A 14,123-nucleotide genomic window follows, 5' to 3' on the forward strand; every position below is an offset into this window, starting at 1 on the left:
TAGGAAAACCATAGCAGTGTTCCAAGGAGCCATAACTAAAGAAAATGCACAGGGAGAGAATGCAAAGAAAATTGTGATGATGAATGTGCCAAGGTAGATTGGTTACTGATGTATTTGGGAAGTAGTTTGTCAGTGTGGTGCTGTGATAATAAATAAATAATATTGTATTACTTTTGTGCAATGCCCTTCACTGACAAACCAAGGTGCTTTTCCAGGTGAAACACAGCAGCAGCAAAAACATTGCTGGCACATCAACGCTTTTTCAACACTGATGTAATAATACTCCAATAGAACTGATTTAAGTTCAAAACTATTAAAAAAAAAATAGTCAAGTCATTATCATGGGAAATAAACAGAACCTGCTCTTGACAACCTCAAATTAGAATTAAAAAAACATACAAGGGGAAAAAAGGCTTGTAGAAGTCAGTAGCAGTAACAGCCATGATCAGAGGTGATCAAAGCAAGGACCAAATAGATGTTTATGCAGTTATGCATGTAATATTGTAATGAACTAATTTAATATAACAGCTTTCATGGTCCAGGTATTTCCTAAGGAATAGATGCAATAGCTCTAATCCATATTAAATACAAACGCAAGGGCTCAGAGTCAGGCAGCAGTGTACAGAGAGTACAAAAGAAGTTAAAACCATACAACTTAACAAGTCCACTCACATGGGCATTTATCTGTTACAAAACATGCCTTGGAGTAGGAGTTCAGAGTCCAGGTTCAGTCCAAGCGGTTTACTGATACTATCCACAGTTTTAGAGTCTAGATTTCTTGATTCCACTTGAAGAAGGTTTTATTATAAAAGAATCCACAATAATTGACTTAAGCCACATATTTGTAATTATTTCTTTGAAAAGGCTGGAGGCACGAATAATACCAGCAATGCCCTTCATTTGCCAAACTACCTCCAATGACGTATGATACACTCGTACAACCTTCAGTTACATAAAGACAAGATGCCTTCATCGATGCTTTCCATCTATGAGTATCGTTATTCCAGTAGAGTTTTATAATGTAAGGTAGATACAATTTGAAATATAAAAAAACGAATAGATGAAATCAAGTAGATTTCTTGAAGAGACAACAACCAACAATTTGTGATTTATTTCAGACCATGAGCTCTGTGCCGTGAGCGAGGCCTGTCAGCAGGCAATGGGCTGAGTGTGTGGGAAAGGAAGAAGACTCTTGGAATGCGTCAGGGCTCTGGCACTCAAGGCAGGATGGATGAGTCTTTCATCTGGTCTATTTAATACACATCTATTTTATCTGATCACTTTTGATTAGTGCTGCAGTTTTCACTTTGTACTTTGACTAGAGAACTCTGATAAATGCCAATGAGGTGAAAAAGTGAAAGATAAAGGTCACAAGAACGAAAAATTAATTTCAATAAATCAAACAATACACAAAAAAGATATTAATTAACATCTCTTAAGTGCTTCTGATCCCACTACTTTTCCAGTCAGTCCAGGCAAGAATGGAATCAGGGAAACTGAAATCTCTTAAAACAGTTTTTCTTTTTTCCTTTTCTTTTTAGTTTGCAAAACTGTTGATTTTAAACAAACTAGCTAAGGAGACTAATACTAAGGGTACCCAGAGCCTTATTTTATTTTGCTACCTTATTGTTCTTTTCCCCCTAGATTTGTTTAAGTATCTACCAAAGAATTGGAACAAATAATTTCCAAATTGTCCATTACTTATGAACCATTCCCTTAAACTAGCTGGTAAACATTAGGCATGTTGTCTGATCAATGACCCAGCATCATCCAACATTGTTTCTGCCCTTGTACAGGATAACAGACATTTGAAGTGGGAGGATAGCAAACGGCTAGGAGTCTTTTTGTAGAAATACCATTTACTGCTAAGTTTAAGAAGTTTGGGGATTTACAAAATTGATGAATAATGCCTATCACAGTTACCCAATAGTGGGACTGTATGGATCACAGCAGACAAAACCTGGCAGTTTACTTTGCACAAGTTACCCATTATTCCTTCTCCACCCCGCCCTGTTGTTCTGACAAGCAGTAAAGATAAAATTAAACCTTTGGCAGAGTAGTTTACACAAACCCACTCTAGAATCCTCAGAAAGATGAATATCACTTACTTTAACACAGCTCACACTCACACACAGCTTACAATTTTACAGCCTCACAAGAAAGAATACTCTCTCTTAGTTGAGCCAGACTTAACCCCAAAAAGTTATAAATTTTTATTCTTTTCTCTCAAGTTTCCAAGCACTGAAATGCAGACAATCCAAGGGCAGTAGACTACACTGATTCTAATACTAATCGTCCAAACTAAGATGTCTTTGCTCAGGATTTCTTTTTATACTCATCTCTAAGCATATCCACTCCACTGCACTACATTCAGATATTCTTCACTATTTTGACTAGACCATTTCTGGAGAGCTGAGACCCATTAATATAAGAGTGATAGTTGCTAATCCTTAAGCATTGCCAAGAGGACGGAGATACTTCTGTGTTGTTAGTGAACCAGAATCACTTTGGCAGTCTTTTATCAGATGCTTTAAGTTTGCCTCATTTGCTTTGAATTTGAAAAGCATAGAAGTTGTCATTCTGCCAGTCCTGTTACATTATCAAATGAATATTACCATCCAACAATTTCACACAGGGCTAAGTTATTTTGTTTCCTCTATATCTGATATGTGAGCTACTGCTTCCTCTCTATTGGACATGTGAAAATGCATGTGAAATTGGAAAATTCAAAGCAACCTAATATAATAGAAGTATAAGTACACAAATCCAAATATCCCACACTCGAGTTTGGATTCATTCCATGCATCCAAGAAATTAAAGCAGACAGTCACTTCCACATCCTTCCACAGTCAATGGAGGAAGCCCAGAGGGCAACTCAATCCATCAAATAGCAGATTTGGTCTCTGTTTCCAAGTACAAATGTCACACTACTAACAATATTGCAGTGCATTTTTAAATAACAATTACAGTCTCTTCACATCAAAATTTCATTGAAAAAAACCACGTGCTCCACCAACTTAATGAAAAAAGACTGAAAAAACCATTGCTTAAAATCTCAACTTTGCAATTTGGATTTCAGGAAAATTTGCAGACCTGACCTTCCAGCAGGAGGTCAACCCTGTGTAGGGGTTTGTCCTCCTCTATACATGGTGTCTAACATCCTTTTGGAAATGAACTGTTTGCTGAGGTATGACACATAATCATGCCACACACACACTTTGCCCAGGTGACATCCCATATTTCAACAGTAAAAAGGGTCTTGGGAGGGATCCACTCAAGCTGAGAATGTTTATTACACCCTAAGGGCTCTCCTGGGAAATCAGAATAGACCTGCCTCCTAATGGAAAATACAGCCCACTGATTTCTACATTTACACATTAATACTACTTTCATGCATTTTCTTTTATTATAGAAATCCTACCCACCTGAAAGTCGATTGAGGATATCCAGTTTGCTTTTGCCGAAGGCACTAGGTGGCACTGTGTTCTGTCTTTTGTGGCACTGCTCACCCTCAATTTGCTAAAGTCTGCCCAGGTTTCACCAATTTATACTCTCTTGCCAATCACTGCTAGCACGTTAGCAAAAAAGATTCATCAGTACTCATCATTATGCTTAGTCATCCATCTCTCAGCTTTTTTCTATCCATCAAAATGGCCAGTGCTATTGAACTCAACATCATACTTACTTTTAAAATTATCTTTGCCTGCCTAAAAACATGGCTTTCCTCTAGTTCCATTTAGAATTAAAAACTTCGTTTCCATTTAGAATGGAAAAGAAAAAAAATTGAAGTGCTGATTGCTCAACACCACAACAAAGAAAGCACAAATACCCAGCCCTATATAAAGACTCATTGGCAGTCTCTTCTTCTAAGGCTGCACCAGGAATGTTATTAGAACACAGGACCAAACGTTAGAACTATAAATCTACATTTTTAGTTACTTGCTTTCACCCTTACCATGCAGTTTCTGCCTAAAAGCTTACACAATCTTTCCTGTCTTTTGTTGTTATTGTAATGGTTGGATCAACAGGCCATAAGCAAAAAGGTGATGAACACATAATGTGTATTTACACGCACAAATACAGAGAATGAAGGAGGTTTTGCTCAGAAGAGCTTTTAATCCATTAAACTGTCTGCTCAACAATGAAGCAATCAGATTAGAAGGAAAAGCAAGTGTCCTGATTTCCAGGCTATTACCCTATCTTGTTGACCACATACAAATTTAGGATAACAGAACCCCTTTTGTAACTGTATTCTATTACTCATTTTTGAGGTGTGTCTCCATTGAAATTTTCTTTGCTTGCATACTTGTATATTATCTTAGCATGAGGTTAAAAGCCTTTAGAAGCTATACTGATCTGTAAATATTTAATCAAGGAAAGCTTTCGTCTCTGAAAATAAAAGCATATAGATATATATAGCATGCATGCTTTAGAGATAGTAAAAATAATTACAAATGGAGTTTCACTCTAACATATAATTTATGTACAACTTGTAGGCTTTTATCACTAGGTTTTCCTTTTGATTTCTTCCTATGTGTGTTGACAAAGAACAATTTTCAGTCAAATTAGCTTTCAGTCCTGGTGTACAAAGGCAACACATTCTCACCAAACACACAACACACAGACACACACACATACAGCTTCAATCTGAGTTGCACATACAGCAAACCCAGCCAACATATTGGTTTATCGCAGAATTTTCAGGTCCAGAAACTCTGAAACAGCTGCTGCTCAAAATACAACGCTGTCTGAAAGATGTGTAGTGTACCATCAGAGTACAGGAGTGCAAAACAAACGGTCTAAATGCTGTTCCTACCTGTGTCGTCAGGCTGCTGGTTGGTCTTAGGGAAGTCCTTCCTCTCTGGTTAGTCCCCTACTCTTCGGTCCATTCAAATTAAAGCTGGAGTTATATTTCCTGAAGTGTACCTACAGTATGCAATATAAAAAAATTTGTCATAACAGTAAAGACTCCTTAAGTACTATCCTAACTATGCTAATATGCCTAAAATAACTTTGCATACTGCTTCCAATTCTAGAAAACATCTGCTTGCTTACCACTCACTCCTAACTTACCAATTTCAGCCTTTCCTGCAGGTTTAAGGCTTATCTTTTAACATATCAATCATGGTTTCAGCAGTTTCAAGTTAGTTATTTTTAACATTAACAAGCTTCTGAAGCCAATATACACTGAAATGTGGTCATGTCGGCCAAAGGAAATTAACCCAATGAAGCATAAAACAAAATGATAGCGTTTACTCATTTTACGTCAGTCACGAAAGATCATTCTGGGTGTAAAATATCAGGAAACTTTCAGAACTGAAATTACTTCCTTACAGCACTGTGCTTACTGCTTCCGTGCACTGTTTGTTAACTCCTGATAGACAAAGACCCCACCCTAACACAGTTTAACTGCCAAAAGCATCTTTGTTTTACCAAAACAGAGAGCATGACTAGATATGAGTGCTTCTGAGGTGCAACTTTTGAAATGTAATTTTTGAAGGAGCTAGAGTGCAAAAGAGGAACCACACTTCACAATTCAAGGAAAATATTGGCATTCAGTTTTTCTACTTTTTGAGATTCTGGAGAGGTTATAAATTATATTACTAATAAATCCTCACCACATTTTAATACTCTACCTACATGTAGGGACAGATTTTTTGTCTTGAAGCCAATCTTTGTTGTGCCTGCTATAGGATTACATACTATTTAGCACATACAGTAACAATGAGTGGGAATGCCTACAGTGTTGGGAGTTTGAAAATATCCAGCCACCCAGTCACCTTCTACACATGAATCAGGGAACTGTAGGAATCTTCTCATGAAAGCTGTGGCACCCAGCATCCTTCATTAACAGATTTACCAGTTTTCCACCCCTCAACAGGAATATTTTTTTGGCACTTCTCTCTCTCGTATAAATTATTCCTAATTAATTAAAATGAAATTCTTAAGATGTGTGAGTTCATTAACTCCTTTAATGAGAAAGAACATTTTGGACCTTATTATTAGACTGTCATCAGTATCTGTTAGACAGTTAAATTAATAAAGTGATTATATTCAAATAACTCAGGCATTTGCATTTTATTTTTAACATTACATGTCTCTCTTACTTGCTCTGAGACTGGGGAAATTTTGCTGGTCATGTAAAAGTACAGTCTGGATGGGTTTCAGTGTGTTGCATGCCTGGATCTTTAAATATATTTAGGGGTCAGAATAGCTGTGGTCTAGGAGAGGTCTACTTCAGGTCTACCGGAGCCTCAAGGAATGATTCAAGCAAGCAACTACAGTAAAGACATGCCTTAAAAATAAAGATATTGTGGTCCCTTTATTGTTAGAAAGCAAAAAGCTTGCAAGAAAGGTAGAGAGAATGGACATTTTGTATCCTTGAAAGCATCGAGATAAAGCAAGACACAGCAATAATTTGCTCTCGTACTACACTCTCTGTATACTACTGACAGGCTGCGGAAATATATCCACTGGCTAAAAGCAATATACAAGGTGGAACTAGAGCTCCAGATGTCTCCTATTCTTGTGAAAACCCATGGGTGTTTTGTAATGATCTCGTCATGCATCTTTCTCAAAAGTGATCCTCCAGCTATGCAGTAGCCCTTTAATGCTTTTCTAGGACACTGATTCAGTCAAGGCATAGAGAAGAGACACACAGCCTGAGTTCAAAAAGAGAAAAGCCACTACTTTGAAAATCATGTCAGTCAGGTGAAAAAAACCCCAACTAGTACCAGTTAAAACATTCATTTATAGATCATCTTAACCCACAAAATCTACATCTTATTTTTAATAACAGTTGTCTGCTTTGTACATATCTCTGCAAATTGAAATGTCAGAACTGAAAGTTTTGCTCCCAAACATTATTCAGTAGACAATGCAAGAAGCATCTTTTATCCCCCAACTCCTCAGCACTGAAAGAAAAACATGATGACTTTTCTTCTTCTTTCTATTCTTCCCAAGTCATAAACTTCACAACAATCAATAATAACAAAAAATGAAAACCACATATACCGTCTGGCTCCTGCATGAACTGAATTATATTTTAAATTTTGTAATCTTTAAAGTCAAACAAGATAAACCGCTGCTTCTTAAGAGGCTGTTAGATTTACCATAGCCACATGGAAAGAAAATACATGAGTGAGATTTGTTGCTCAACAGACAAGTACAAAGGAGGAAACTGGAAGATTTTTTTTCAATTTAATTAAGAAATGTTTGTGTGTCTCAGGCACTGGTGCCTTCTAGACAAGTGCAGCTGATGAGGAATTTAAAGCACTGCTTCGTCAACTAAGCCTGCTGCAATTACAGAACTCACACATTTACAAAGAGAAATTTAGCTGAAAAAAGTGTAACACCTGTACAACTGTTTAAATATTTATGGACAGCTTATTTCTTTCTTTGAGGCTTCAGATAGCTGCGCAATTGAATACCACAGCAATTACATTAAGATTCATCCCAGAGATAATGATTGAAATTAAGTTATGCACGTCAGAGCTGTCATCATTTGGAAGTGGTATTGGATACTTTGCCTTGAAACAGTGCTCTTGATCACTATGAGGATACACACATCTCGTAAGAGCTCTCTTTGAGTGCAGTGGGAGAACACCACCAGCGGTACCTCTGCCCTATACCCGTCTCTCACATGAGCATCCTTCTTACTTTCCATTCCACTGTTGATTTAATCAAAGCAAAAAAATAACAACTCATGTGTGTGGCAGGTTCACACTGCCACATTGAAATGCCTGTTTCAGTGGAGCTGTGAGAGAGGAGGGACCATGCAAGCATTGTGTTAGGCAATTCATCTGTACCACTGGCTATAATCTAAAAAAATCCAGTGTGCATACACTTCTCAAAACACTTTTAAATCCAGCTAGATGGTAGGTAAACAAAGATGAAATCTAAACAAAACCGAAGCTCCTCAGGTATTACAAAAGTGGTACAGATGCAGTGTATGCCTTCAGAGCTGGGAATCAATACTCACAGGTAGGCAGGAAGGTTCTTCAGCAAAAGGTGTAAACTAAGAGCAAGAAATGCCCGTTTGCCATTCTGGAAGACTCTGACTAATGCAACATTAACCCCAAGATAAGTGCACTTTAAACATTGTCTTGTTCTTCACAGTATAGTCATACAGTGAACCAGAAATCCAATTCAAGTATTTACCAAAAATCCATGCAATCACTATCTAAAATGCAATATATTCTTCTCTTTGCACTAAAACAAACCTCAATGGTTCAATGACAGATCCACTTATACACAGTAAAAAAAGAAGATTGTGTGTGTTGGCCTATTTATTTCTCCTCACATTGGGAGATTATTTAAGTCATTCATCCAATTACATGTTGGAAACAGAACTAACATAACATTGTATATAGAACATTACATCTTCGTTTTTCTGTGGGAAAAACACCAATAGTACATAGAATCAGAATTCCAAGTACAGAAATGAAATATTGTAACTGATAAAATGAAATGAAACTTTTTTTTTTTCCCCCCATTAAAGTGTTGCAGACATACCTGGAGAGAGAGCTGGTATCTGCCATACTAGCCTTTTATGAAGTAGGAAGTCTCTTTGCATTTAATAGCAAATTGGGGTTTTACCAATGACCTTAATTCAAAGTGAGAAGACATTCAGTTTCTGTACACTGAAATAACTACCTTTTTATTGAAAAACTGTTAAGTCTCATGATATATCCATCTTTAATTACTCAATGATGAATATTAAGGATAGGCTGAAATTCTCTAACCTAACTAAAATTGTGGCATGGGAAACCTGTTCTGATTTAAAATAAATGATATTTCACAAGGCTTTTAATAGTCAGCTTTAATTTATTACTTTAAATAACTACAGTTCTTCAATTTATAATGCTATTTCTTGTTTCACCTGTGATAAACTACATGTTCTTATCTTCCTATGTGTACAAGCTGGCTTTATATTAGAGTTCTAATAAGTCTTACATAGTGTTAGTTACTGAGTTACATGCCTGCATCCAAACCGGGTGCTATCTTTCCTCTTCAGCAGGTGAGAATGATCTAAATTTTTACTCTAGCTTTTAAAGCACCAGAGACAGTAACTTCAAATCCACTTTACAAAAGAAGACTGTATGGAAAAGCTGGAATACTTCAATCTTTAGTAAAAAATTGTGTTCTGTAAATGCTGACGTCAGGGAAATATCCGGATTACCAAACCGTTTGTGCCAGAATATTTTATGAACCCATCAGTGGAGAGCTACTGCTTCAAGTTCAATTATAAAAATAATGCAACTCCCTTTCGAAATACAAGGCATCTCCAGAAATCTTATTTCCAAAAGGTAACTTTTTGGTGCTTTTGAAATGAAATATGAACAAAATATCAAAATGAAGTGCTTTCACATTATCATCCCATTTTTTCTAGCACAATATACAGAATTTAGCCCAAATTCTCGGTAATTTTTAGTTTGCCCCGAATTTCTATTTATCATATTTAATATTTCTCTTTTTTTTTTTTTTTCCACAAATCCCAGTCTGAAGTTATCCTGAAAAACATGATATCTTTACACACACCATGACAAAAATAAGCCAGTAATAATATGTTTAAACCTATTAATTACAGTAAGAAAAAGTATAATATAAAGGCTTCTCTTCTCACTTTTCACCAACAGGCCAGTTTAAACACTGCACATGAAATATTATTATTGGTCTTGTGCAGCAAATTTGAGTTAAGTGACTGGTTTTGTTTCCCCAAAACATATCCCATAACTAATTGAGCTCTAGACATCCACAGAGACTTTAATTCAGAAGATAGAAGACTGAAACTTTTAATACAAGTGGCTTCTAAGGAGTGCACATTTTATTTTAATGAAGCAATCCTGAAGATCAGGAGGATTTGTTTTACAAGTTTTCCAGCTCCGGGTTCCCTTTCAGTAGCATGCTTTAAAATGTATTTTAAGTCCAAGATACTGAGAAAGAAATCTCTCAAGCACTCATTGCCCTGGTATTTGAGTAACTCAGATACTACTGCATCTGTGACAGAAGAGTGATAAGACAGTGCTACTAATTTTCCTTCACAAACTGCTGGAGTTCAGAAATACTGACCACAACAGCTTTAAAAAGCTCTTCAGAGCACACATTTCAGTAAATGGAGCTGGGATGCTAAATTATTCTTCAAAACAGTCTGATTTGTTCAAGGTCGTATACAAATGTTATGATAGAACCAACAGAATAAGGAAATGTGTCTTGACAAGCCTCATGCTAGTGCCTTTATTTCTGGGCCAAGCTTTTTTCCATAATAAATGTCAAAAGGATACAAGCACATGATCTGCTGAATAGGGAATCAACTTACTGAATCAAAATCTAAATCCAGAATCCTGGAAAACAGGGCCAACTATTTAATTTTTACTATTTTGTAGTACAAAGCAGCAAGAATATTGATATATTGAATTGCATTCTGAGGCAAACAGAAAGTTGACACTGCACAAATGAGTAGTCAATTTTCTTTCCTTATCGACATCCCCTAATGCTACAGTACTCACGCTGCATCACATCATGTCTTATTATAAAGCGCCTAAAGATGAAGTCATGAGGTCAATGCAAAGAACATAAATCTTGGTATGATTAAGCAGGATGTTAGGGAGATGCTTAAAAGCATGTGCTGTACAAGAGTTTCTATGAGAGATGGAGCTTTCAGAAGCAAAACTTGGACATTCACTTTAACAAAGCTGACATTGCCCTGAGGTAACTAATTGAAATTAATTTCATTTCTATATACTGGACTTTCACCACTATGGAAATATACCTACTGAAATAAGCTTCTTTCAGTCATTTCAATGAGCATGTACTTTCTGAGTCCTGAACTCATCTCGTTTATAGAAACCTTCAGGGATTTCTGAACATGTTTTGTGCGGGAAATTATTCAAAAAAGTTACACAAATTGCAGAGACAGCAGCCACTTTGGTTTTGAATCCAACAATGTGCAAATATTACCATAATGCACACTCTGTCAGCATACAAGACTGATACAGCAGTGAAAAATTAACCACTTGTCTAACAAGGACTGGTCCATACAGAGGAGATTTAAGCAGGTGCACCAGCTGTATGTCACCCCTAATTCCAGTAATTCTTGACAGTTTTTGACAGAAAATTTAAAACACAAGCTTTCTGCTGTGCTATGTTAGAGAGAAAGGACACTGCATAAAATCCAGTCAGAAATGTCAGGTTTGAACTTGTTCTATAGCTTTCTTCCTGAGAAGAGAACGTACATGCTCTTCTGCAGGGTCTGCAGAACAGTATAATACTTCCAATCATATCCAAATGCAAGACACAAACAAAGGAAAAAGCCCTCAGTGAGAAAAACTAGGACAGCCGTTGTATCTTTTACATTCAAACCACAGACTTCCATTCATTAATAATTAAATTCCAGTTCATATAAATGGCAAATTGCAATAAAGAATAAATAAAGTTCTCTGTTTCTAATCATTATGCTCTGTACTAGTGTATCAGTGGACTACACTGCTTTGTATGGAGTTATCTCTCTAGGAATGTGATTTTAATTTCTGCAGTTCTTCTTGACGGAGAACGTCTCCTGACAGAGGGAAGTTCAAGGTACAGAGTTACAAACCGCAGACACAAAGGAGAGCAAGGAAGGCAGTAGTGAACTGAACAGCATCTTCACTCATCTGTACTCCAACTTCTTTAGGCACTGCTACATTTTCTTTTCCAAAGTGGCTGAGATGATTCAGTTTAGAAAGCGTCATTACAATTTTTTTTAACACAACTTTTCTTGGCAAAAATGATAGCTGTGGCCTACACTCTAACTGGGAACTACAGCTTAACTTGCACTGGAAATCTCACAGCTAATGAAAACATTAGGCCACACAGTGTGTTCTGCTTTTCTTTCTCTTGTGAAGCCCTTTGACAAAACAGATCTTCTGGATTTTGCTGTATCTAGTCTTTGAGAAAAAAAACTCTAATTTTCTTCACAGTCTTTGCTTATGCTAGACAGTTTACCTTCTGTAGCAATTATCAGTATAGGAGAAAACTAGTATATCCTAGTTTTTACACTGATTTAAAATAAAAGGAAAATTTCATCAACAGAACATCAGCACAAATTAAGGCGCAGTAAAAACAATCCCTAACATTTAGGACATCCAAAACAATTATCTCTAAAACAGCTCTGAGGTATTATAAATATGCATTTCAGCAGGCAGGAGATTTAACACTAAATAAAAGGAAGATTCTGAAACCTCCTATTTGGGCTCTGGACTGTATTCCAGAAATGCAAAGTGAAGAGTTAAATAACTGTGAATAGAGCATAGAGATTACTTTGCTTAGCAAGAAACAGTCAACAATTATGTATCTGCATTATGAGCCATTAACTGGGTAGCAGTCTTGTAGGTTCAGAAAGATGTTAATGGAACAGCTGCCAGATAATAGAATGGCTGCAGAAATATGTATTTTGCCATTTGTTATGTTGATATCGCAGTATGCATCTCTGCAGATCAGCCTGATCCAAAGACCACCAATACACGTAGTAATCTTCTCAGTGACTTAGATAGCATTGGTGCAGGCTCTAGACAAATGCAAATCAAGACTGGTAACCTCTAGATAGATGCTGCTAAATCCTGTTAAAAGAGATTTAATTAGGCTTAATAACCTGAATTTTTCCTTAATGTGTTAGATAAGTTGTGCTATTCCAGAGTTCACTGTGGTGTCTTAATACTGTGGTATTAAAGTAGCTTTCTCTGCTTAATGCAATGCCATAATCCTTTACTAAAATCATTGTCATGGCTGTACATCAAAGACATAATGGTTAGATATTATTAGACAAAATCTTCTTTAATGTCAGATTTGGCAAAAGTAGTTTCTAGTGCTTAAGTAAAGAGGTTCAGCTATACACTTCATCAATGAATTCTTGGCATCAAGCTTTGTAAAAATGTTTTTAATTTATCTTCAGTTTCTCTAAATTCATTTGATTAAATGTTTATTATTCAGTATGCAAAGGACAATTAAAAGAGCACTTTAGCTGTCTTGTGGGCTATTAAATATCAAGAAACAATGCTATACAGACATCTCTACCCAAGTTGTCACCATCTTTATACTACAATGTTTTAACTTAACAACATATTCTCTCCAATTTCAATATTTTAACTCCATATTTTAACTTGTTAGCATCTCTTCTCCTCCCAGTGCTGCATTAGCTACCACTGAAGTACACCTGCTGCATCATCTTTGTTGTTATCATCTCTGACAGAACGGGTAATGTCATAGTCCAACACTGGGCAATGTAACGTGAATTACAGGTAACAGTACTGCCTTCTGGATGTGATATGTATCAACTATTAATGCTATGCATACCTTTTTTCTAAACAGACAAGTAATCTGACAACCATGAGCAGTGTACAAAGAAAGATCCTATTTTCTTGCTTCCAGAAGACGTCTACAGGGAATGATAATATGGGGGTATCAGCTGTATGAGGAAATGTAAGACAAGGCAAGTGAGAATACCCAGCTGATTGCCTTCTGTGCACGAGCAAATGGATGAAGCATGCAGTAGCATAGAAAAAAGACACCGTAAGAATGAAAATGAGGACAGCACTGAGAACATTGTTAGTATCCACATACTATTCTTTCAGAGTGACAAATAAAATCCTGTTCAATCTTCTTATGCAAGCCATCTTCTAAATATTGTTGTGAGTGCCTTAGTTTGCAGTCGGAGTCTCCCCAGCCCTCAGTAAGCCTTGTAACTGTCAGAGCTTGCTCTGTGTGAAGTCCATCCCTACTCCGTCCCTTTCTTCCCCCCCACTTTCCCCAGTTCTTCAACTATGAAGACCTGTAGTTTTCCGGAGTTACGTGCAGCACTTCCACCAACACTCTTAATTTTCTCTCACTAGCGATGCTCTACAGTAATCCTTAGAGATATCATCTACTCCGTTTTCATTTTTCTTGGTGTGCTAATACCAGAAATGTTAGAAATCATGATAAGTACCACTGATGTGATATTCTTTTGTATAAGTCTAAATTCCTGCAGTGTTTACTGAATGGAGCAGCAGAGCATTTCATGGTTTCCTACTTGTAAGCAGACTGCCCTGACAGTATTTTGTAAATATGCCATCTTCCCTTTGCTTCTAAACAGAGCCTTTCAGCATATA

At 36.6% G+C, this 14,123-nt stretch overlaps 1 long non-coding RNA gene across 2 annotated transcripts in view; it reads right to left on the reverse strand.

Moving 5' to 3' along the window:
• The window catches only part of LOC141967514 (uncharacterized), a 118,005-nt gene that overhangs the window by 53,851 nt on the left and 50,031 nt on the right, over nucleotides 1–14,123 (reverse strand). For both annotated transcript variants that reach the window (XR_012634706.1, XR_012634707.1), the window contains exon 3: nucleotides 4,817–4,926. This is a non-coding gene — a long non-coding RNA (uncharacterized LOC141967514). The remainder of the gene's footprint in view (nucleotides 1–4,816; nucleotides 4,927–14,123) is intronic.

The sequence above is a fragment of the Athene noctua genome, chromosome 17 (assembly GCF_965140245.1).
Source record: "Athene noctua chromosome 17, bAthNoc1.hap1.1, whole genome shotgun sequence".
Lineage (NCBI taxonomy): Eukaryota > Metazoa > Chordata > Aves > Strigiformes > Strigidae > Athene > Athene noctua.